Here is a 26,066-nt window from a genome sequence, read left to right as displayed (position 1 = left end):
GCCATGGCACTAATGTCCATGCAGCTGCAAAAGAGGAAGTGGTGTCTGCAGAAGACTTAAAATGAGTATTGACTAGTTAGGGACTATATTTAACCTAAGCCAGAAGCCAAGATATGTCAATGTTTTTATAATACAGTGATTTCCATAATGATGGTATTTGGCCTGTACATTGCAGAACAGTAGTGCATTTGTTTTCAGATACTACATATATCATCACTAGGATCTTCTTAACAATGAATATGCTAAAGAACGTTTTGCAATCTAGTGAAAATATCTACTAGATGATGGTGTCCTTAAATTTATCTGCAAAACTGATACAATTCTTTAGCCAGTAGACTACTCTTCAGGTAAATTCAGACCAGACATGGTTTAGCAGAGAAAGCTATTCTTTACACCCATGCTCCAAGAATCAAATAAGCAAACTGCTTATTCCTTCCTTCTTTCCTTTTTTTTTTTAAAGCATGATTGATGCTTTAAAAAAATTGGTATTAAATGCTAAATAAAAATTTTAATTTTCCATAAATGTGACAACATTGGGAATGTCTACAATCCAGGCATTGGCTATCTCATTCTTCTAGCTGTAAAAATTGCCAAATATTGATTTAGAAGGTCATTTATTTTAAGGAGCCTGATAGACAAGTATATAACCAAGGAACAACTCCCCCCGAAAAAGGCCTTGTGAATCAGGCATCTGTTAATATCTTTTTTTCTCAAAATATTTGGTTAGATAAGTTGTTTTCATTATTTTAATCTAGGACCTGATCCAAGCACATTTCAATTTCTGCAACTTAAATTTGCAAATGTTATTTTCCATCATGCTGGCACACTGTTATTTTCCAGATCACCCTCACATGAGGGGACTATTATCAATTGTGAAAGCACAACAGGTGGGTCATATCAAAGGTCACATTAGTTTTGTTCATAGGCCCAGACACAAGGTTTTCATTATCCTTAATAAAAACAGAAGCTAGTAATAAAAACATATCACTGAAATAACATCTCCCTCCATTCATGTGCAATAACTTCACACACTAGACCCTAGAGTTTCCAAATCTGCTGCTAGCTATAGTAGCAAGGTTATTTTTTGGTGTTATAAAAATAATGCTATAAATCATAACTTCACAAGCAAAATTCTACAGCAATTGTTTGAACTGTTAAGTTAAACTGTTTATAAACAAAAATCTCCCAGAACAAACCTGTCCTACAGAATTCAGCAAGGTAAAAAAACTTGAGCACTTTAATCAATAGTGTGACTAAGAATTTTAATAACTCCAGAAAGAGCAAATCAAGAAGACTTCAGAATCAGGTATGCAGCTCTATTTAAATTCTGTTGAGCGAAAACAGAAATATTACCCAATCCAAACATAGCATGAACAAAAATCCTAATTTCTTAAGTAACCTCAATGCTCTGCACGATTAGAATTCAAAAGTTTGCTCAACAAACAGATATTATTTTAAAGACTGTGATGAACTCAGTGGAGTACTTTTTCCAGCTTCAGGGACCTGATTGGTAAGTGATGGATAATATTATATTTAATATTACCCATAGTTAGTCTAGTACCTCCACTTCTGAAAAGGCATAGTATTTTATTTCCAAATCAAAAGCAGTCTACATATACACACACTGCTACAAGAAAATGTTTTAAAAATTAATTTGGTAGAAATGTTAATTGAGCACTTACTAATATACCAAGTAATGTCTATTATTAAGGAACTCTTTACCTCAAAAGCATATTCTTTTTAGTAGTACATTCCTCCATACTGAACTTGGAAGTGAAATTAACTAACCAAAATTGAATGAACATGCAACTTTCTAGAATACATTTACTGTGAAGACCAATATATACCACCATATATTTTTCCCCAAAGTCTAATTATCATATCATTTTTAGAGTTTAACAATATCAATAATCTGAGCCTCTATTTAAAATGTGAATGGCTATGCTATAGATCTTTTCATTTCTAATCCAGTAAAAATCTCAGCTTAATTTCCTTTCAGTTCTCAACATTGATGGTTTCAGTAATCACATCACAGATGTAAGAGGAAAAAGTTTGCTAGCTAACATACAGAAGTTTCACAGAACAAAATTCTTTGTTAAGCTCTACATTACTAGCCCAAACTACAGGTTCCGTCTTCAACTCTTCATGCCAAGGATATTCAAAATTAATATATCCAGACATAATTTGATATTAAATTATATAAATGTTTTTATAGCTTTAAATTTCATGATCTAATTCCCTCCATGTCTCCTCATATGATAATAAAAATAATGATTATGATTAAGAGAATAATAATGATTCACACCTATACAGCACTTAGTATATGCCTGGCACTCTCCTAAAAACACATTACATATATCACATTACATACATCACATTACATATATCAAAACAACTATATTATTGTTTTCTTTATTCTAGAGACGAAGAAATTGAAGCAAGCGAGTTCAAGATCAATCTCGCCTTCCATCAACCACACACACACCTTTCATCCTTAGAATGTTATGCTTTTAAGGTTGAATTTTTAAAAAATTCTTAATACTGTGGACATTGTGTCATTAAGCTAGTATTTACTTGGAAAATGGCACAATAAAAAAATTCTCACTAATAATTAACTAGCATTAAGGATGTATTCAACTTTTAAGATAAATTTGTTAATGAGGGTGCCTAAATTCATCCAGGCACTACACAAGAATTAAGGTGTTCTCCTCTTCATTTTACATCAATGAAAGTTCAATTTGACTTTTCTTTGATACAGTGATTCACAACTCCTACTTCTGACAATATTGAAGTAACCTGCCACCTTAAACAACTAGAAACTGAAATATATGAAACTATGATTTTCAGAAACTGAACAATAGGCAGTGCAGGACTATCATTCCTGAGAAGAAAGGAACAAATGGGGTGAGCCTGTGATTGCTCCTAAAGTCTTTAGGCCACAGTACGGACAGGGGGATCCCAAACAAGAGCCCAGAGGTCTAGCTGAGTTGAAGAACAAAGGTTAAAGACCAGAGAGACCAAAAGGCTAGAATTAACAGGGAAGAGAACTTAAAAAAGAAGAATGCTACACAGAGAAAGGGATTCGGGGATGGGCAGAGGGGTCCTATTCAGTCTTTGGCTGAATAGAGATCTGCATATAGGTTAGAGGAAATTACCCTACTCTGGAAAAGTAACTAAGGTAAAACAGTAGTTTGAAAATGTATGAAGCCTACGCAGGGCTGACAATAGTGTGTATTCCCACCAGCTACAGAGGAAAAGACTTCAAAATATATAGACATTGAGAAAAGTTATCAAAAAGGTCTCATCAAGTAGTGGGCTTAATTATTCCTAGAACATGATGCCTAACTCAAAAAGCTTAAAAGCAAGCCTCATTTGACTAATTCCAAGTAACTTTATGTGCCAGACACATCACAATATTATTTAAAGGAATAAAACAAAATCTGGCATTCAATATCATAAAATTCACAATGCTCATCATTTAATCAAAAATTACAAGCCTTATAAAACGTTACTGAAAGAGATTAATGAAAACCTAAATAAATAGAAAGACAGCTCATGTTCATAGATTGTAAGACAATATTATTAAGATGGCAATACTCCCCAAATGGATCTACAGATTCAATACAATCCTTATCAAAATATAATGGCCATTTTTGCAGAAATGGAAAAGCTGGTCCTAAAATTTATATGAAATTGCAAGGGACCCTTAATATCCAAAACAATCTTGAAAAAAAGAACTAAGATGGAGAACTCACACTTTCCAATTCAAAATTCACTACAAAGCTACAGTAGTCAAAACAGTGTGGTGCCAGCATAAAGATAAACATATAGATAAATGTAATAGAAAACAACAGCCTAGAAATAAACCTATGCATCTATGGTTAACTGATTTTTAACAAGGGTACCAAAACCCTTGGGGAAAGGATAATCTCTTCCACAAACAGTGCTAGGAAACCTGGATATTCACACGTAAGATACCTTGCTCACACCATATACAAAAACAAAATAGACCAAAGATCTATATGGAACTAAAACTATAAAACTCTTAGAAAAAAACATAGGGGTAAATCTTCATGGCTTTGGATTTGGCAATGATTTTTTAGATATGATACCAAAAGTACAAGTAACAAAAGAAAGAATATATATATTGGACTTCATCAAAATTAAAAACTTCTGTGCATCATAGAACACCATTAAGAAAGTTAAAACCCAAAGAATGGGGGAAATATTTGCAAATAATATATCTAATTGAGGTCTAATACCCACAATACATTTAAAAAAAACTTTTACAACTCAACAAAGAAAAGACAAACCAATTTTAAGATGAGCAAAAGATTTGAACAGATATTTCCCAAAGAAAATATACAAATGGCCAATAAGCATATGAAAAGATGCTCAACATCATTATTCATTAGAAAAATGCAAGTCAAAACCACAAGATACCACTTAACGTACACTAGGATAACTATAATTTTTTTAAAAAGCAGACAATAGCAAGTGTTGATGAGTATGCAGAGAAAATGGAACCCTCATACATTACTGATGGAATGTAAAATGGTGCAGCCACTGTAGAAAAAAAAAAAAAAAAACTGTGCAGTTCCTGTTATGATAAACACAGAATTAGCATATGACACAGCCATTCCACTCCTAGGTACTGTTGTAAAAAAACTGAGAACAGATGTTCAAAAAAAACTTATACATGAATGTTCATAGCAGCACTATTTCACAATAGCCAAAAGGTAGAAACAACCCAAATGTCCATCAACTGATAAATGAATAAATAAATTAAGGTATAGCCATATAATAGAATATTATTCAGCCATAAAAATAGATGAAGTATTGCTATGTGCTACAACATAGATGAACCTAGAAAATATGCTAAACAAAAGAAGCCAAACACAAAGGCCACATTGTATGATGCCATTTATATGAAATAATTAGAATACAAAAATCCATAGAGACAGAAAGATTAGTGATTGCCAGGGGCTGAAGGGAGAGAGAAATAGAGAGTGACTGTTTAAAAGGTATAGTTTTATGTTTGGAGTGATGAAAATGTTCTGGATCTAGATAGTGGTGATGGTTTTTCAACATTATGCCACTGAATTGTACACTTAAAATTGCTGAAACTATTAATTTACATTATATGACTATTACCACAATAATTTTAAAAGCTTTAAAAAATTACAGGCTTGTGAAGAAACAGGAAAATATGACCCATAACCAGGAGAAAAATCAATTAATAGAAATAGACCCAGTAATGACAGAGATGATGAAATTAGCAGATAAGGATATTAAAACAGCTATTAAAATGTGTTCCATATGTTCAAAAATATAGAGAAAAACATGAACATGTTAAGAAGAAAAATGGAATATATTAAAAAGATGCATAACTTCTAGAGAGGGAAAATATCTGAAATGAAAAATACACTGAATAGGATTAACAGTTGAAGACAGAGCAATAGAAATAAATGATTAAAGCACTCAGAAAAGAAGAACTTAAAAAACAAACAGGGCATCAGTAGTCTAGCATACATGCAAGTATAATCCTAAAAGAGAGGAGAAAGAGTGAGAAATACAACCCAAGGTTTAAAAATTTGAAGAAAACTATAAACCCATAGAGCCAAGAAGTTTAACAAAGCACAAGCAGAAGAAACATAAAGAAACCACATTTAAAAGACATATGGTACATCAATAAAATTACTGCAAAACAGTGGTAAAGAGAGCATCTTAAAAACAGTGCGGGGGGGTGGAGATGACAATAAATATAGACATGGCAATGTGGTGATAGCAGACTCTTCATTAGAAGCTATGCATGAAGTAACACCTTTAAAATATTGGGGGGAAAACACTGCCAATATAGAATCCTAAGAAAAATATCTTTATAACAGGAAGGTGAAGAAAAAGACTTTTTCAGACAAAAAAAAATTGGAAGCAGCAGCAGATCTGCACTACAAGAAACATTAAAGGAAGTTCCTCAGTAGAAGAAACATAATGCCAGATAGAAATCTGTATTTACAAAAGTAACTATATGGAGAACTTAAACAAAAAATTTTCACAATTTGTAATTTCTTCAAAAGATAGTTGCGAACAGTTGGAGCGCCACATGCAAAGAAAAAAACTGAAACTCAAATCTTACCTCACACTATCATACCATACATAAAAATAAAGCTGAATGATCTTAATATAGATCTAAATATATAACCTAAAACTATAAAAGCTAATTGGAGGACAGTGGAGATAAAATGGAATCATTTTTTAAATAGTCTATAAATGGAACATATTTTTTAAAAAAAGATGGTAAATTAAACCCAACCATATAGATAACTACATTAAATATAAATAGTCTAGGCACTCTAAATAAAAGGCAAAGATTTTCAGACTGAATAAAAACCAAGACCCAACTATGTGCCATTTACAAGTAACCCACTTTAAAAACAGACTCATACAATGCAACACTCTCCTATTTGGCATATATTCCATAATATTTACAAATAAGGGGTTAAACGTAAAGCAGTAACACAAAAATAATTTTAACATGAGAAATTTATTCAAAAACAAACCTGATCAAATAGAATATGTTTTATGCATTTCTTAGTTAACAATTCAAAGTGTTTTCTATAAATATTCTAGACCATTTTAATCAAATGTGTATTGCACATTTTTCTTACACACCTATAAGCTATAGCTTCTATTTTCCCAATTTTGCATTATTTCATTGACACACGAATATTACATATAGAGAAACATCACTGTAGTAACACCTAAAATTTTCTCTAATACCTTAAACTTTAATATACATGATCCCAAAATAAATTAGTACTTTTGACAAATTATAAAGTAAAACAGAGGTTATGCTTTAAAAAATTTGTTAATCATAAAAATCCACTGAGGTAAAATAAAAACAGGAAAATACATGTTTATAGCTGACATTTTACAAATAAAATTCACTGTAAAAACCTAAATGTGGGATGAAAATTCTCCAGCCCAAAAGTGAGATTTATGTAATTTACAAAGATCAGCTTATTTACTGCCCCATCTCCCCAAAAAAGGCATGCAATCAAAATATATCTCACTCTATGAATTAGTATGGAAGTTTTGTTTTTATCTATTCATACTTAAGAGTTTACTAGTCCAGTCAAATGAATAAGATTGAGGAAAACATTTATTTCACACAACAATAATTAGAGCCTTCCACAAATGAAAGTAATTTTTCTAAACATTTAGTAACAAGCTGTTGCTATCCATGCATTTTATAAAGAAATATGTACTTTATATTGCCCAAATTGGGAGTTACAGAAGAGTGAGGTTCAGGTCTCTCAGGAAACCAAAGGGTTTTTTTTAAAGCTTTATATAACATTCCTAGAAGTTATAAATTAAGACCTAAAATGTTAGAATGAGATCCTCTGTGCCATAAACAATTATAGCCTACTCTGGGCTGACACTCTTAAGTTAGGTTGATTTGGTAAACATCATAGAACTATGACAAAATTGGAGAACTGGAAAATTAGTATGGCATTGTATAATACCTATCTAGAAGGGAATAAAAAATATTTGATATGTAATTATTTGAGAAATAACACTGTATGAACATGGGGATCATTTTACACAATGACTATTATATTTCATAATAAAAATAACAATTATTAAACAGTGGTGTCAACAAAAGGATTAAAAATCTATGCTTTAAACCTAGGAATTTATCATCTTCAAAAATACATTCTTTCTCTAACTAATAACTTTCCTTTTATTAACGAAACTACCTGTAAAAGGAAGACACTTGAAATGATAACATTTTAATACAGAAGTGTGTAAGTGGCTACAATCCAGTATCCACATCTCCCAATGGAGACCATATCTTTAAAGTGGCATTGATCCTAGGGCCATCTAATGTAGACTGGTGCCTCTGACTCAGAAGAGAGCCAGGATAAAATTAACGGTAAATAAAATGACAACAAATTCATAAAGACAGGATAGACGTGTTTCATTGCTGACTTACAACAAAAGCATGGACTCTATTATTCAGGTCCTTTACCTGTCCTAAGTTCTAACACCATTTCATCAAGGATCTTATCTAAAAGATGAGTAATAAACCACTTTATGTCAACTGGCTACCTAGCAGGTATTTTTGACTCTTAAATATCATATACATGTTACAGAGTATTTGAAGTGTCTTAGTGTGGTGAACAAGACTGAACACGAAGTGGTAGCCCCTATTGTGAGGTGGTATTCAGCCCATTCAAAAGGAGAATTTGTCACAGGGATCTGCAGTTTTAAGAGAAGAGACAAGAAATATAATGATAGTCATCATCAAAGCTTTCCTTGAAATGTCATATGCAACCCTACTTATATTATTCCCAATACTATCCAACAAAAATGAACAGGAAAAAAAGGATTGAGCCACTGTGAACTAACAGCAAATAAAAGTACTTAAACCCCTGCAATGACAGGATTCTCAAAATTATACCATGTTCATGTTCAGTGTAAATTATACCATGTTCATGCCCTGTTAGTTTTTGGTCTGGGAGAGCAATGCATCAGCCAAACACATACACACACACACACAACAGGGTAACATGGGATTTAACACTTTGTCCAATCAACCTATGTTTTTTTCTCCTTCCTCCTTCCTTCACATCCTATCTTCCTTTGCTCTTTCAGCAACTATTGAATATCTACTATGCACCAGGCACAATACTATGTACTAGGTTAGAAAAGTTAAGAAGTGTAGTCTCTGCCTTTATATTGCTCACAGTTGGATTTTGTTGCAAAAGCAGTAACTCTGGAAGCTAGCTGTATAGTATTTGGTCCAAGGCTTTATAGTCATTTCCACAAGATTACCCAAAACTATCCTTACACTCTTAAAAACTGAACTGTACCATAAAGGATTTCTGAAAATATGAAGCAATCATAAACATATTAACCTTCCTTTACACTTCTACTTCCTATAAACTATTAAAATTCAAACTAAATCTTTCAAGAAAGAGGTCAGTCTGAACTGTCCCAGTAAACGTACATGTGATGAAAGCAGGAAGGGGGAGGGTGAGAGAAGCAATGAGAAAAACCTTTTGTACCTGCCAAAATTCAGCAGTTGTGTGATTTCTTAAAAATCAGTTGTTCTGCACGTAGTGATATAATGATGGGGAAAAAGTAATTATAATTAGGTGTCTATTTTGATTCCTCTCTCCATAGTATCAGTATTGAATGTCATTTGATTTTGGCAAAAGATAAGGTCATTGACTGCTTAAAAGATGTGGAGGATTACTTCTCTGAATGTTTCACATGGAAATATATAAAAATGGAAAACATCTCAATCTCAATCACATACTAGCCAGCAGGGTAATCTGCAAAATTCACAACCAAAAATAAATATATAAATAAACAAACAATCAAATAGAATCTGTGGTATCAATAACACTTTAAAAATACAACAATCTTCAAAGGAAAATAATTTTTTTAACTTATACATTAAAAAGTTGACAATGCTATGAAAACTCATTAAATCTTTCACTGTGTACACTTATTGAATTTAAATTACCACTAATTAGCTGATCATCAACCAAGATAACTATAATTATTTCTTTTCTTAAATTATTTTTGCTCAGGTATGATGAGTAATTTAAGCATTTAGATGTTTTTCTTAAATAAAATATATTGTCCTTATTATTACATATAAAGTCTTAAACATATAAAAAATTTTACCAGAAGAATTTCACACACCGGAAAGTTAAATCACTTTTAAAAGTAGAGATACGATGAACATATTAATAAATAGAAGTGCCTTCCACCAAGTGCTCTTGACTAGCTAAGTAAAATGATTTAAAAATTTATATTTACCAATAATTCAGTAATATGTTTTGGTAATTCTATATCCAGATGGGCTTTTTAATATACATGTTTCCTTCTCAAGATTCTGATCTCGATATCTTAATCAGAAAAAACTGACATACTACTTCCAGGTTTTTGGGTTTTTTTTTACTTCCAGGTTTTTGATATTTATACTTTTTATGTAAAAGAAAATGAATCAAAACTTTATTATGTTTGATTCAAAATGAGAACGTACACTAAAGAATATCACAGCTCTTGAGATTGGTTCAAGATGGCAGAGTAGAAGGACGTGCGCTCACTCCCTCTTGCAAGAGCACCGGAATCACAACTAACTGCTGAACAAGCATCTACAGGAAGACACTGGAACTCACCAAAAAAGATACCCCACATCCAAAGACAAAGGAGAAGCCACAATGAGATGGTAGGAGGGGCACAATCACAATAAAATCAAATCCCATAACTGCTGGGTGGGTGACTCACAAACTGGAGAACACTTATACCACAGAAGTCCACCCACTGGAGTGAAGGTTCTGAGCCCCAGGTCAGGCTTCCCAACCTGGGAGTCCAGCAACGGGAGGAGGAATTCCTAGAGAATCAGACTTTGAAGGCTAGTGGGACTTGATTGCAGGACTTCAACAGGACTGGGGGAAACAAAGACTGCACTCTTAGAGGGCACACACAAAGTAGTGTGTGCATCAGGACCCAGGGGAAGGAGCAGTGACCCCAGGAGAGACTGAACCAGACCTACCTGCTAGTGTTGGAGGGTCTCCTGCAGAGGCAGGGGGTGGTTGTGGCTCATCTTGAGGACAAGGACACTGGCAGCAGAAGTTCTGGGAAGTAGTCCTTGGCATGAGCCCTCCCAGAGTCCACCATTAGCCCCACCAAAGAGCCGGGTAGGCTCCAGTGTTGGGTTGCCGCGGGCCAAACAACCAACAGGGAGGGAACCCAGCCCCACCCATCAGTAGACAAGTGGATTAAAGTTTTACTGAGCTCTGCCCACCAGAGCAACACCCAGCTCTACCAACCACCAGTCCCTCCCATCAGGAAACTTGCACAAGCCTCTTAGATAGCCTCATCCACCAGAGGGCAGACAGCAGAAGCAAGAAGAACTGCAATCCTGCAGCCTGTGGAACAAAAACCACATTCACAGAAAGATAGACAAGGTGAAAAGGCAGAGGGCTATGTAGCAGATGAAGGAACAAGATAAAAACCCAGAAAAACAACTAAATGAAGTGGAGATAGGAAACCTTCCAGAAAAAGAATTCAGAATAATGATAGTGAAGATGATCCAGGACCTTGGAAAAAGAATGGAGGCAAAGATTGAGAAGATGCAAGAAATGTTTAACAAAGACCTAGAAGAATGAAAGAACAAACACCTAGAAGAATTAAAGAACAAACAAACAGAGATGAACAATAAAATAACTGAAATGAAAAATACACTAGAAGGAATCAATAGCAGAGTAACTGAGGCAGAAGAACGAATAAGAGCCCTGGAAGACAGAATGCTGGAATTCACTGCCACGGAAGAGAATAAAGAAAAAAGAATGAAAAGAAATGAAGACAGCCTAAGAGACCTCTGGGACAACATTAAATGCAACAACATTCGCATTATAGGGGTCCCAGAAGGAGAAGAGAGACAGAAAGGACTTGAGAAAATATTTGAAGAGATTATAGTAGAAAACTTCCCTTACATGGGAAAGGAAACAGCCACCCAAGTCCAGGAAGCGCAGAGAGTCCCATACAGGATAAACCCAAGGAGAAACACGCCGAGACACATAGTAATCTAATTGGCAAAAATTAAAGACAAAGAAAAGTTATTGAAAGCAGCAAAGGAAAAACGACAAATAACATACAAGGGAACTCCCATAAGGTTAACAGCTGATTTCTCAGCAGAAACTCTACAAGCCAGAAGGGAGTGGCATGATATACTTAAAGTGATGAAAGGGAAGAACCTACAACCAAGATTACTCTACCCAGCAAGGATCTCATTCAGATTCAATGGAGAAATCAAAAGCTTTACAGACAAGCAAAAGCTAAGAAAATTCAGCACCACCAAACCAGCTCTACAACAAATGCTAAAGGAACTTCTTTAAGTGGGAAACACAAGAGAAGAAAAGGACTTACAAAAACAAACCCAAAACAATTCAGAAAATGGTCATAGGAACATACATATTGATAATTACCTTAAACGTGAATGGATTAAATGCTCCAACCAAAAGACACAGGCTTGCTGAATGGATACAAAAACAAGACCCATATATATATGCTGTCTACAAGGTACCCACTTCAGACCTAGGGACACATACATACTGAAAATGAGGGGATGGAAAAAGATATTCCATGCAAATGGAAATCAAAAGAAGCTGGAGTGGCAATACTCATGTCAGATAAAATAGATTTAAAATAAAGAATGTTACAAGAGACAAGGAAGGACACTACATAATGATCAAGGGATCAATCCAATAAGAAGATATAACAATTATAAATATATGCACCCAACATAGGAGCACTTCAATACATAAGGCAACTGCTAACAGCTTTAAAAGAGGAAATCAACAGTAACACAATAATTGTGGGGGACTTTAACACCTCACTTACACCAATGGACAGATTATCCAGACAGAAAATCAATAAGGAAACACAAGCTCTAAATGACACAACAGACTAGATAGATTTAATTGATATTTATAGGACATTCCATCCAAAAACAGCAGATTACACTTTCTTCTCAAGTGAGCACAGAACATTCTCCAGGATAGATCACATCTTGGGTCACAAATCAAGCCTCAGTAAATTTAAGAAAATTGAAATCACATCAAGCGTCTTTTCTGACCACAACGTTATGATATTAGAAATCAATTACAGGGAAAAAAACCGTAAAAAACACGAGCACATGAAGGCTAAAAAATACGTTAGTAAATAACCAAGAGATCACTGAAGAAATCAAAGAGGAAATCAAAAAATACCTAGAGACAAATGACAATGAAAACACGACGATCCAAAACCTATGGGATGCAGCAAAAGCAGTTCTAAGAGAGAAGTTTATAACTATACAAGCCTACCTCAAGAAACAAGAAAAATCTCAAATAAACAATCTAACCTTACACCTAAAGGAACTAGAGACAGAAGAACAAACAAAACCCAAAGTTAGCAGAAGGAAAGAAATCATAAAGATCAGAGCAGAAATAAATTAAATAGAAACAAAGAAAACAATAGAAAAGATCAATAAAACTAAAAGCTGGTTCTTTGAGGAGATAAAAAAAATAGATAAACCATTAGCCAGACTCATCAAGAAAAAGAGGGAGAGGACTCAAATCAATAAAATTACAAATGAAAAAGGAATAGTTACAACAGACACCACAGAAATACAAAGCATACTAAGAGACTACTACAAGCAACTCTATACCAATAAAATGGACAACCTGGAAAAAATGGACAAATTCTTAGAAAGGTATAACCTTCCAAGACTGAATCAGGAAGAAACAGAAAATATGAACAGACCAATCACAAGTAATGAAATTGAAACTGTGATTAAAAATCTTCCAACAAACAAAAGTTCAGGACCAGATGGCTTCACAGGTGAATTCTATCAAACATTTAGAGAAGAGCTAACACCCATCCTTCTCAAACTCTTCCAAAAAATTGCAGAGGAAGGAACACTCTCAAACTCATTCTATGAGGCCACCATCACCCTGATACCAAAACCAGACAAAGATACCACAAAAAAAGAAAATTACACACCAATATCACTGATAAATATAGATGCAAAAATCCTCAACAAAATACTAGCAAACAGAATCCAACAACACATTAAAAGGATCATACACCATGATCAAGTGGGATTTATCCCAGGGATGCAAGGATTCTTCAATATACACAAATCAATCAATGTGATACACCATATTAACAAATTGAAGAATAAAAACCATATGATCATCTCAATAGATGCAGAAAAAGCTTCTGACAAAATTCAGCACCCATTTATGATAAAAACTCTCCAGAAAGTGGGCATAGAGGGAAACTACCTCAAAGTAATAAAGGCCATATATACGACAAACCCACAGCAAACATCATTCTCAGTGGTGAAAAACTGAAAGCATCTCCTCTAAGATCAGGAACGAGACAAGGATGTCCAATCTCGCCACTATTATTCAACATAGTTTTGGAAGTCTTAGGCACAGCAATCAGAGAAGAAAAAGAAATAAAAGGAATACAAATTGGAAAAGAAGAAGTAAAACTGTCACTGTTTGCAGATGACATGATACTATACATAGAGAATCCTAAAGATGCCACCACAAAACTACTAGAGCTAATCAATGAATTTGGTAAAGTTGCAGGATACAAAATTAATGCACAGAAATCTCTTGCATTCCTATACACTAACACCGAAAGATCTGAAAGAGAAATTAAGGAAACACTCCCATTGACCATTGCAACAAAAAGAATAAAATACCTAGGAATAAACCTACCTAGGGAGACAAAAGACCTGTATGCAGAAAAATATAAGACACTGATGAAAGAAATTAAAGATGATACAAACAGATGGAGAGATATACCATGTTCTTGGATTGCAAGAATCAATATTGTGAAAATGACTATACTACCCAAAGCAATCTACAGATTCGATGCAATCCCTATCAAATTACCAATGGCATTTCTTACAGAACTAGAACCAAAAATCTTAAAATTTGTATGGAGACACAAAAGACCCCAAATAGCCAAAGCAGTCTTGAGGGAAAAATAGCAGAGCTGGAGGAATCAGACTCCCTGACTTCAGACTATACTACAAAGCTACAGTAATCAAGACAATATGGTACTGGCACAAAGACAGAAATATAGATCAATGGAACAGGATAGAAAGCCCAGAGATAAACCCACACACCTATGGCCAACTAATTTATGACAAAGGAGGCAAGGATATACAATGGAGAAAAGACAGTCTCTTCAATAAGTGGTGCTTGGAAAACTGGACAGCTACATGTAAAAGAATGAAATTAGAACACTCCCTAACACCATACACAAAAATAAACTCAAAATGGATTAGAGACCTAAATGTAAGACCAGACACTATAAAACTCTTACAGGAAAACATAGGAAGAACACACATTGCCATAAATCACAGCAAGATCTTTTTTGATCCACCTCCTTGAGTAATGGAAATAAAAACAAAAATAAACAAATGGGACCTAATGAAACTTAAAACTTTTGCACAGCAAAGGAAACTACAAACAAGATGAAAAGACGACCCTCAGAATGGGAGAAAATATTCGCAAACGAATCAATGGACAAAGGATTAATCTCCAAAATATATAAACAGCTCATGCAGCTCAATATTAAAGAAACAAACACCCCAATCCAAAAATGGGCAGAAGACCTAAATAGACATTTCTCCAAAGAAGACATACAGACAGCCACGAAGCACATGAAAAGATGCTCAACATCACTAATTATCAGAGAAATGCAAATCAAAACTACAATGAGGTATCACCTCACACCAGTCAGAATGGGCATCATCAGAAAATCTACAAACAACAAATGCTGGAGAGGGTGTGGAGAAAAGGGAACCCTCTTGCACTGTTGGTGGGAATGTAAATTGATACAGCCACTATGGAGAACAGTATGGAGGTTCCTTAAAAAACTAAAAATAGAATTACCTTATGACCCAGCAATCCCACTACTGGGCATATACCCAGAGAAAACCATAATTCAAAAAGACACATGCACCCCAGTGTTCACTGCAGCACTATTTACAATAGCCAGGACATGGAAACAACCTAAATGCCCATCGACAGACCTATGGATAAAGAAGTTGGGGTACATATATACAATGGAATATTACTCAGCCATTAAAAGGAACGAAATTGAGTCATTTGTAGAGATGTTATTTGTAGATATCCATCTAGAGACTGTCATACAGAGTGAAGTAAGTCATAAAGAGAAAAACAAATATCTTATATTAACGCATATATGTGGAACCTAGAAAAATGGTATAGATGAACTGGTTTGCAGGGCAGAAATTGAGACACAGATGTAGAGAACAAACGTATGGACACCAAGGGGGGAAAGTGGGGGGGGTGGGGGGGTTGTGGGGTGAATTGGGAGATTGGGATTGACATGTATACACTAATATGTATAAAATAGATAACTAATAAGAACCTGCTGTAAAAATAAATAAATAAAATTCAAAAATTCAAAAAAAAAAGAATATCACAGCTCTTAATTATATTCTACAGTATCTTATACCTCAAGCGTCTAACAAAAGGTCGTTAAATGAATACATAATCATCACTGGAAACAGATTGTTTAGTAATAAGTTCAAATCGCCAGCATCGCTGAGGATATTACTCAGTCATAATTATCAGAGATTCCTTACAGTCATAGCCTAAAAATGAGAAAAGAAGCACGTCAAAAGCACTGAAATTACCCGTCCTCAAATCAGCAACACTCTCCCGCCATTGGTTAAACCTGACTGAAATAAATGGAACTATGGCTGAAAAATATACTAAATGGTCAGATATTCTAAAAACTCCCTGCAATGCTGCTCTAACTCATTTTTTTCTCAGAGTACATCATTTTTTTTACATTTCCTCCCATAAAAATGAAAGTACTTCAACTACTTCTCTTGGCCCAAATATTCAAAAACAAAGGGTAACTATGCCATCCTCTTTAAAGGTATAGTTCAAATATAACCACAGAATCACACGCAAAAGTGATCATAAAAACATTAGTTATTAATCAAGGATAAGCATCTCCAACATTTTCTATGTTGATTCAAATATTTAACATTTCAGATTAAAGTATCCAGTATCCAGTCATGTAATATGGCTTTGCTTTCAGCAAATAACATTTTATCCTGATCATAAATTTACTTTCATTCAAATTGCTGCTAATATTTAAACATTATTGTTGTGCACTTTGTTTGATTGCCTTTTGCATATAATAAAAAGCACGGGAAGTTAATAAAATATAGAATGCTTACAAATTTTATTCTGTAGATAAACAAATTCATAGGCCTCTACTGTGAGTGCTTATGGGACCAGGAATTTCTGACTTTATTCTCCATTTTCATTATTCTTATATACCATAAAATGATTGCCACACATAATTTTCCTTTTTCAATGTCAATTATATGTCTTCCAAGCTTCAGAATCCCAGAACTTCTGATGACATTCTCAGGATGTAGTGTTTCCAGTTAGTCTTGTTAAATACACTGATGACAACTAGTAAATTTAACTATAATTTTCATAAAATGTCATCTTTCCGTCCCAATTTCTCTTTATATACTGGAAAATAATCCTTATTTGTCATCTGAAAATATTACCTTTATAATTATAAATGATAATATTAGCAACATTATCATTTATTATCATTATATATGATAATAACAGTATACTGTTATCATCATTATTAGCACCTACAAGGCTATGGAAGTATTTCATGCCTTATACAACACAAGAATTGTGCCTTTTTCAGATGACAGTGTCTTCTTATCTTTTGGATAATAAAGATATCTGATTAAGCCCTTTTGTTATGTAGCTACATCATAATGACTTATAAAGGCCCACTTAGTGATGTGATTATCTCAGTCTACTAAAGACCCCTGTTAATGTTCAGATGCTGGCTCTGTCCTCAAGAAGTCAAAACACAATTTCAAAAATTAGCCAATCATCTAAAATATTTTATCTATGCAATGCCAACTATCAAGAATCTCTGAGTATATTCCTGACTTCACTAGATGTTTTGTCATTATGTTAATGACCGCTAAAAACTAAAGCAAGAAGAAACATCCTGGAAGAACACCTTCCTGAGCACTGTTCATAGTAAGACTCATATGGCTCTATAAACTGCTGGCTGGCCAAAACTTTAAGAAATCAAATAATTTATTCTCAGCTTCCTAACCTCCTGCCTTCACAAGCCAACCTTCCTGGGATTCACCTGAAAAATCTCCTTGTGACTACCTGGGAATTTTTAAACCTTCCAACTGCTAAATACTCTCTAGAAAGACATTCTACCTCTTTCTGTGCCCAATGTTCAAGAAATGCCAAGGATTGCTCTCATACCATATCATAGTCCTACTGACTAGGGGGAAGTTATGCTTGCCCAAGTGGAAAGGATAATTTACACAGAATGAAGCTATTCACTATGAACTACAATTGCTGGTTTGCAACTGAGAATTTAGTCAGGTTTCTGATATGCCCCTTTGAGAACTTTTGTCCAAAGCAGAAACCTAACTTCATTATATCTGTTCTTTCTCAAGACTTGCAGCATTCTAAAGATGAAGGGGTTGTACTCTAGTAGACTGAGAAGGCAAGGTTAAGGCTCCTGTTTTTCAACTATGATTAGACCAATGCTTTAGTCCAGGGATTGAATGAACTAGTTGTGAAACCTAATCCTCAGAAGCAAACTAGCCTGCTTAGCAATACAGTAAGTGTACCCTCTTCTGATTTTCCATATGGAGCACCAATTAAAAAAATGAGAATTCTCAGCTAAATAGCAGCTTTTCTTTCAAAGTAAAAAACAAACCCCCTCTCACAGTGCTTACATTTGTGATACATCTGTAAAAAGTGATTTTTTAGCATCAGAACGCATTTTAATTGTAGTAAACTGAACAATGCTGAAATTGTTTGAAGAGATTAAATTTAATGAAATTCACAAACAACCCCTTTTAGAAAGTAACAACAATTTTTTGAACATTAAAGAGGAGCTCATTATATCAAGACAACTCCACTGTAAAAAGCAGTCTGACTTCAGTCACCGCACATCTACATGTTAATGAACTTGCTGTATAAAGCAGGGACTGAGCAGAAAAATAGGAAGACTGTCTTAATGCATATTTGCTAGAAAAAAAATCTTCTTTAATCAATAAAACACCTTTTCACTAGTACCCTAATAGTATCTGAAACTCTTTCAAACAACACAAAAGGAAGATGATACTTAAAAGTTTCTTTAAGACCTTACACAGCTTGCACATTCCTGCAGTGTTCACATGCTGTCAGCGTCACGGTTCCAAAGACTTTCAAGTTTCAACAGACAGATACAGCCTAGTACAAAGTCTTTGTCATAGTAATTTCGTTGCTGCCCCCTGATCAAACAGACAAATCTGAAACTGAAAAGTGAGAGCCAACCAGTGACCTTTGATTAGAACCACGAGCCTCAGTTTTAATAAAATGCCTCATTCATTGCTCTTTGGTGCCAACAAGGAAGGTGTGTTACAGACTGAAAAGAGCAGTCAATACACCCATTCAATAGTTTCCATTATTCACAGTTGGAATTTGTGATTGTAGCAAGTGAGACACAGATCTTTAAAATAGCAAAATCAAAACACAAAAATGCAGCTTTCCACCTTTTAAATAAATAAAATCACTTTACCCCTACCTCTCAGTTTACTTGCTACTGCCTTTCATGCCTTACTAATTGTATTGTACTATCATCTTTTCTAAACTGTAATTTTCACAATATTTGTTGCTATTACTTGAGCCTAAGGAATGCTGGCAATATTTATTTTTGAACTCCTGATTTTCCTAGGCTATCAGTGCACCATTAAAATGCATGTCTATAAAGCTTATTTTAATTAAAGCAAAAGTTTGAAGTTTGGGTTTATTTCCCTTTTTTGCCAGGAAAACAAGATTCAGACTACAGCCATAGTTAGCATATTTTGATGCCTAATATCAGACTACCCTTGACAGCAATGGCTCAAGAAAATGCAGAGGAAGTCCACTTATATGATTTAAATGCTGAGGGTGGGAGATGGGATAGGGAAGTTTCCAAAGCTTTGGTGAATTCACACAAAGGAACTGTTAAAACCTGTTAAAACTGGAAACTAGAATAGTTAGGGATATGCAGGCTCTACAGTGCATGCCTTAGAGTGACCTCTTTAAGCCATGACACTATAAAATATTTCAACTCTTGCTCTAAGACCAGAGGTTTTCAAATGCAATTGCCAGTGTTATTGCTAGTACCTAGCACTGTGCCTGAAACAAAGCAGATGCTTGGTATTACACATATGTATGTATTCTCTATATGTTTATTCTACGTATATTATACATGTATTCTTTTTTTTTAATTTATTTTTAATTTATTTATTTTTGGCTGCCTTGGGTCTTCGTTGCTACGTGTGGGCTTTCTCTAGTTGCGGCGAGCAGGGGCTACTCTTCGCTGTGGTGCACGGGCTTCTCATTGCAGTGGCTTCTCTTGTTGGGGAGCACGGGCCCTAGGCACGCGGGCTTCAGTAGTTGTGGCACGTGGGCTCAGTAGTTGTGGCTCCCGGGCTCTAGAGTGCAGGCTCAGTAGTTGTGGCACACGGGATTAGTTGCTCCACAGCACATGGGATCTTCCCGGACCAGGGCTCGAACCCGTGTCCCCTGCATTGGCAGGCGGACTCTCAACCACTGCACCACCAGGGAAGTCCCTACATGTAGTCTTTATTCTATGTATAATACATATTATTCTATATATATTATATATATATTCTTTATTCTACATATAATAAAGAAGCATGAGGCTATAACTTTGCCAGGGTAAGAGAGTGGTAAAATTGGAGAGGAGATCTGAGGAAATAGCCTACGTACAACTTACAGTGGAAGGAAGGAAGGAAAGAGGGAAGGAAGGAAGGGTGGGGGGAAGGGAAGAGAAGAGACCGGTGTCTTAAAAACAGCGAAATCAAAAATCGTGCTGTCTGGGCTGCAACTAAGTATTGCTATCCACTCACTTTGGGCACCACAGTCTGCCCACTAGTCTGAACTCCTGTCAACAACTGCAGCTGTACTGCCTCACCTGCTGTAAATAAACAGCCCCATACATGCCCTGACAAATCCTGAGATATGAATGTAAGGACTTAGCTTAGGCAAATAGAAAACTCATGACTTCATTCAGTTGCCAGATCAACTGACTAGAAGAGCTCAAAACTCATGAGGGCAGAGACTTTGTCCATCTCCTACACTGCTATATCCCCAGCAGTTAGATCAGTGCCTGATTAAGACAATAGGTGTTTAATAAAAACTACTTTAAAATTGATATCGTCAACATTAATATTTGAGGTCCCTGGATAGACTGTAATTTAGGGCAGCAGTTCTCAAAGTATGGTCATGGACCTATGAGGGTCCCCTAGACCCTTTCAGAGATCTGCAAGGTCAAAATCATTTTAATAAGGATAATAACATGTTATTTGTCTTTTTCACTCTCATTCTCTTGCAAGTGTACAGTAGAGTTTTCCAAAAGCTACATAATGATGTCATTCCTCTAAAGGCTAACAGAATATGTGCTTCTATATTCTTGTGTTTTAAAATTTCTGTTTTGGAGACTTCCATTTCTGGGAAGATCAAGAAGTTTAGCACTTCTTATTTAAGGCACCAGCTCTTTAGTTTACTAACAGCTACCTAAGGTGCTACATCAGAAGTCTTCAAGAGTCTTCTGAAATATGAGCAACACCTCTTTAAAAGAGGCTCATCTCAAAGTAATCCCTGTGAGGATCCAAAAACATGGTCACCAGCCTCTAAAATACTTAACTTCATCTGTCCTGGGGGAGTTAGGATCCTGCTCTGTTGATAACAGATTGTGGGGAATGAACAACACTAAGAAGTACTGAGGTTTGATTAGCCTAAAGGTATCTCTAGGAAGCTCAGGATAATTCCTGCTGAGGAAGAAGAAATAGATTCAGTGAAGCCTGTTGTACCTCAGTTAACTGGGAGTTCAACCAAACCCATTGCTTCCCTACGGTTTCCACAGATCCCTAGTTCTGACTTCAAGAAATAGGCATCTAAATAGTATCTGACAACTTCACTAGGTTGGCTATCATTTTTCTTAATGGAAAATAACAACTCTTGGCAAGGATGTGAAAAAATTGGAAGCTTGATACATTGTTAGTGGGAATGTAAAATAGTGAAGCTATTTTGGAAAACTGTATGGCAGTTCCTCAAAAAGTTAAACATGGAATTACCATATGACCCAGCAATTCCATTCCTAGGTATAGATCCAAAAGAATTGAAAACAAGTACTCAGACAAATATTTGTACACACATGTTCATAGAAGCACTATTCGAAACAGTCAAAAAGTGGAAACAACCCAAATATCCATCAATGGATGAATGGATAAGCAAAATGTGGTTTATACACAGTGGAATATTATTCAGTCATAAAAAGGAATAAAGTACTAATGCATGCTACAACATAAATGAGCCTAGAAAACATTACGCTAAGTGAAAAAAGCCAGTCACAAAAGGTTATATACTGTATGATTCCTTTTATATGAGATATCAAGAAAAGATAAACCCATAGAGACAGAAAGAAGACTGGTGGTTGCCAGGTGCTAGGGAGCGGGAGAAATGGAGAATAACTGCTTAATAGGCATGGGGTTTCATTCTGGGGTGATGAAAATGTTTTGGAACTAGATAGGTATGGCACAACATTGTAAATGTACTAAATGTCACTGAACTGCTCACTTTAAAATGGGTAACTTTTGCAAATGCTACCTCCATAATTTTCTAAATGTGAAAATAAGAACATATTGAGCTGACCTTAAGGCAATGGGGTGAACAATAAAACTTTCAAATTGTATGCATAAAAAATAGTAGCTGAGAACCCTTTATTCAGTCAAAATTAATATTCCCTCTTATGTGCTGCCACAGCCCTCTGCCCATTACTCCAAAACAATCATCACACTATAGAATCTGAAAATATTTTTGACGTCTTTTACACTGCCTACCTTCACTCTCCCAACGTATCTTTTTATCTCTACTTTCTTTCATTCTCAATCTTCCCTCTCATCACCCAATTGTGAGTTTATCGAGGGCAGTAACCATTTCATCTTTGTATCTTTGGTGCCTGGTACAGTGTATATGCTTGATAAATTTAAGTGAATGACATAAGAAACAAATTAATAAGTGCAATGTGGATCCGCATGTCAGCATCATAGAGGTCGAAGGACATTATCAAATTCTGCATCTTGAGTTCGGATTCGTTACACCAATAAACCCCAAACCCGGATATTTGATTGTTGACATTTTTTTAACTTGCCAAGCTGACTGCAGTTTTTGAAGACTCTTGTGAAATTCTCCAAAAATCTGAAATTAAAATTAATTTAAGTCACTTCAATTTTTAAATAAATAAATGTATCTTGTGCTTTTTTGAAAAAGTATACCTCAAAATTCAACAAAACGGAAGAGCAGTGTAGTAAAATGGTCAGAATTCACTTTATACACTGGTGCCCATTGCAAAGGCAAAGAAAATCAAATACCAACCAAAAAATTATTTTAAAATATTCATCTAGTTATGTGTTGAAAAATTATTTTAAATGTAAGAATGATAAATTTTGTTTCTTGGATATAGCAATGTACCATCGGATATAAATGAGACTATTTACTTGAAATAATCTTGTTTCTCTTACACTGTATGATCTTCAGAGTAGTCTTTGGTTTCAATGTTTTCTTTTGCTTTAGGTAAAAAGAAATCATGGTTAATTAAATAAAAATAACTAAAACTGAAGCTAATTTTGAGCTTTTAACTCACACCTCAGTTATTTAACTTTTTAATGTTTTAACTTTAAGATGAACGGTTAACTTTTGGGTATCTTGGCATTTACCAGATATATATTTATAATGCTATAAAACATAAATTAGGGTATTGAATAGTAGTAAAAATCCCTAGTCCAGAGAACTGTAAATATTGGCCAAGAACTACAAAACATAATTATTAGATTCTTTTTATGTGCAGATTTGAAACAGACTTAATACAATGTATGAAATGTGTTACATCTGCAGCAGGAAGGCAAAGATAGTTTTAAAAAAGGACAAAAACCTTCTTCTCTGCAAACTTTCAGCCTTTGAAGATCTTCCCTTCCCTTTCATTTACTAAATATAATTGAAAACTTGATTTTGAGGATTCACTTCAATTATATGACCTGTTTACTGGTGGAACTTTCAAGTCATTTTTGCTGTTATTCATTAAAAGAGGAACAAAGATACTACGTTAGTTAAAAAGATATCCTATGCAGGAAACTAAGCTTCTGGATTTTTATTGGGGAAAGAATTCTAAAGGTATTTCCTTTAATAAGTTTAACTAATTAATGTAAGCTCAAAGAAAAGTACCCAAATAATATAAATTTGTTAACACAGCAAAGACAAAGGCAAATTCACCCACCCTAAGATGTTCACCCTTCTGCAATGCCAATCCAAGTCCTGAAAGGCCTCTAAGCTTCAATCCAAAAGTTTACTTATTCAAGCCTACCCTTATTTCTTGTAGCTGATTTTATTCTTTCTGATCTTTGAAGATACAGTCTAACCACACATTCTAGCAATTGATTATATATTCTCTTGTATTGCCCTAACAACTATTAAGTTCTATGAGTTCAGAAATGCACACTAATTATTTCCTATCCCCATAAGGCCTGGCACATAGTCAGCACTTAATAAATTATTTGTTGATTTGAAAAAGTATGTAACACATATTTAAACTCAAACAATAGAGATGAATTTAGCATGTATTTCTGATTGTTTAGGTTTTTTTAAATGGAAGATTACTTTTATTTTAAAAGGGAACTATGTCTCCCATAACAACAAATTCTCCAAAATGTATTTCCCAGTAGCCTTTAATTTAACTGCACAAAATTTTCAAAAATAAATAAATAAACAACCCCTTTATTTAACATTCATCCAGCAGCCTCGTGAAGAGCTGACTGTACCTATAATCAGCTCTCTTGGAAACACTAGTGCTGATCAATTGTTCTACAGACAGTGTGACAAACCAGACTTTAAAAGTTTTTCAAAACAGTTCAAATTAATTAAAGTACTCATACTTTCCTTATCAGATGAAAAAGACTAAATTCTTTAAAGTCCTTCAGTTAGTAAGTATACTAGAAAATCTTCAAACGCACCGGTGTTGCTTTTAGCCAGCTAATGGCAACATTGCTAAACTCTACATATCCTATTTGTAGAATGGCAATTCAAAGCATTCTGAATTAGGATGCCTGTGGTTGGAAGAAGTGAAAGGATTGAAACAATACTGATATTATAAATATTTATATAGGATTACTGCTTTTAAATGAGTAAATATCTATCCCACATTCTCCCTTTTTTTCCTATCAAATACTTTAATTTAACATTATAACTTTTTAAAGGAACCTCCATACCGTTCTCCATAGTGGCCGTATCAATTTACAATCCCACCAGCAGTGCAAGAGGGTTCCCTTTTCTCCACACCCTCTCCAGCATTTATTGTTTGTAGATTTTTTGATGATGGCCATTCTGACCAAGGACCGGTCAGAGGTTCCTTAAAAAACTAAAAATAGAACTACCATACGACCCAGCAATCCCACTACTGGGCATATACCCTGAGAAAACCATAATTCAAAAAGAGTCATGTACCCCAATGTTCTTTGCAGCACTATTTACAATAGCCAGGACATGGAAGCAACCTAAGTGTCCATCGACAGATGAATGCATAAAGAAGATGTGGCACATATATACAATGGAATATTACTCAGCCATAAAAAGAAACAAAATTGAATTATTTGTAGTGAGGTGGATGGACCTAGAGACTGTCATACAGAGTGAAGTAAGTCAGAAAGAGAAAAACAAATACTGTATGCTAACACATATATATGGAATCTAAAAAAAAAAAATGGTTCTGAAGAACCTAGGGGCAGGACAGGAATAAAGATGCAGACGTAGAGAATGGACATGAGGATATGGGGAGGGGGAAGGGTAAGCTGGGACGAAGTGAGAGAGTGGCATGGACATATATACACTACCAAATGTAAAATAGATAGCTAGTGGGAAGCAGCCGCATAGCACAGGGAGATCAGCTCGGTGTTTTGTGTCCACCTAGAGGGGTGGGATAGGGAGGGCTCAGGACGGAGACACAAAAGGGAGGAGATATGGGGATACATGTATATGTATAGCTGATTCACTCTGTTATACAGCAGAAACTAACACAACATTGTAAAGCAATTATACTCCAATAAAGATTAAAAAAAAAAAATGATATTTCAAAACTTAAAAAAAAATAATAAAATAAAAGTATAACATTTGTAAAAGAAAAACATTTAATCTACTCAAATATTTCTGAAATAGAAGATTTCAGAGTCCTCAGAGAAGATATCATAACATTTTTTTATATTTGGCCTGTTGCTTCTTTTGATTTATTACCACTGCATTTTGTTACACCAAAAATAAAAACAATACAAAAACTTTTAAAAGGTGAAAGCATTTTTATATAATCAAATTCATTTCAGATCTACAGTTTCAAGT

General features: G+C 34.7%; 1 protein-coding gene and 1 long non-coding RNA gene across 6 annotated transcripts in view; one reads left to right on the top strand and one right to left on the bottom strand.

Moving 5' to 3' along the window:
- SOX6 (SRY-box transcription factor 6) overlaps positions 1-26,066 on the bottom strand; it is a 618,861-nt gene that overhangs the window by 560,307 nt on the left and 32,488 nt on the right. The gene's annotated exons all lie outside the window — the stretch shown is intronic.
- LOC309605635 overlaps positions 12,623-26,066 on the top strand; it is an 82,621-nt gene continuing 69,177 nt past the window's right edge. The window contains exon 1 of the long non-coding RNA XR_014231461.1: positions 12,623-14,776. This is a non-coding gene — a long non-coding RNA (uncharacterized lncRNA). The remainder of the gene's footprint in view (positions 14,777-26,066) is intronic.

This window comes from Balaenoptera borealis (assembly GCF_965194805.1).
Source record: "Balaenoptera borealis genome assembly, chromosome: 11".
Lineage (NCBI taxonomy): Eukaryota > Metazoa > Chordata > Mammalia > Artiodactyla > Balaenopteridae > Balaenoptera > Balaenoptera borealis.
The sequence above is the reverse complement of the archived record's forward strand: the minus strand, read 5'-3'. Positions and strand labels throughout refer to the sequence as shown.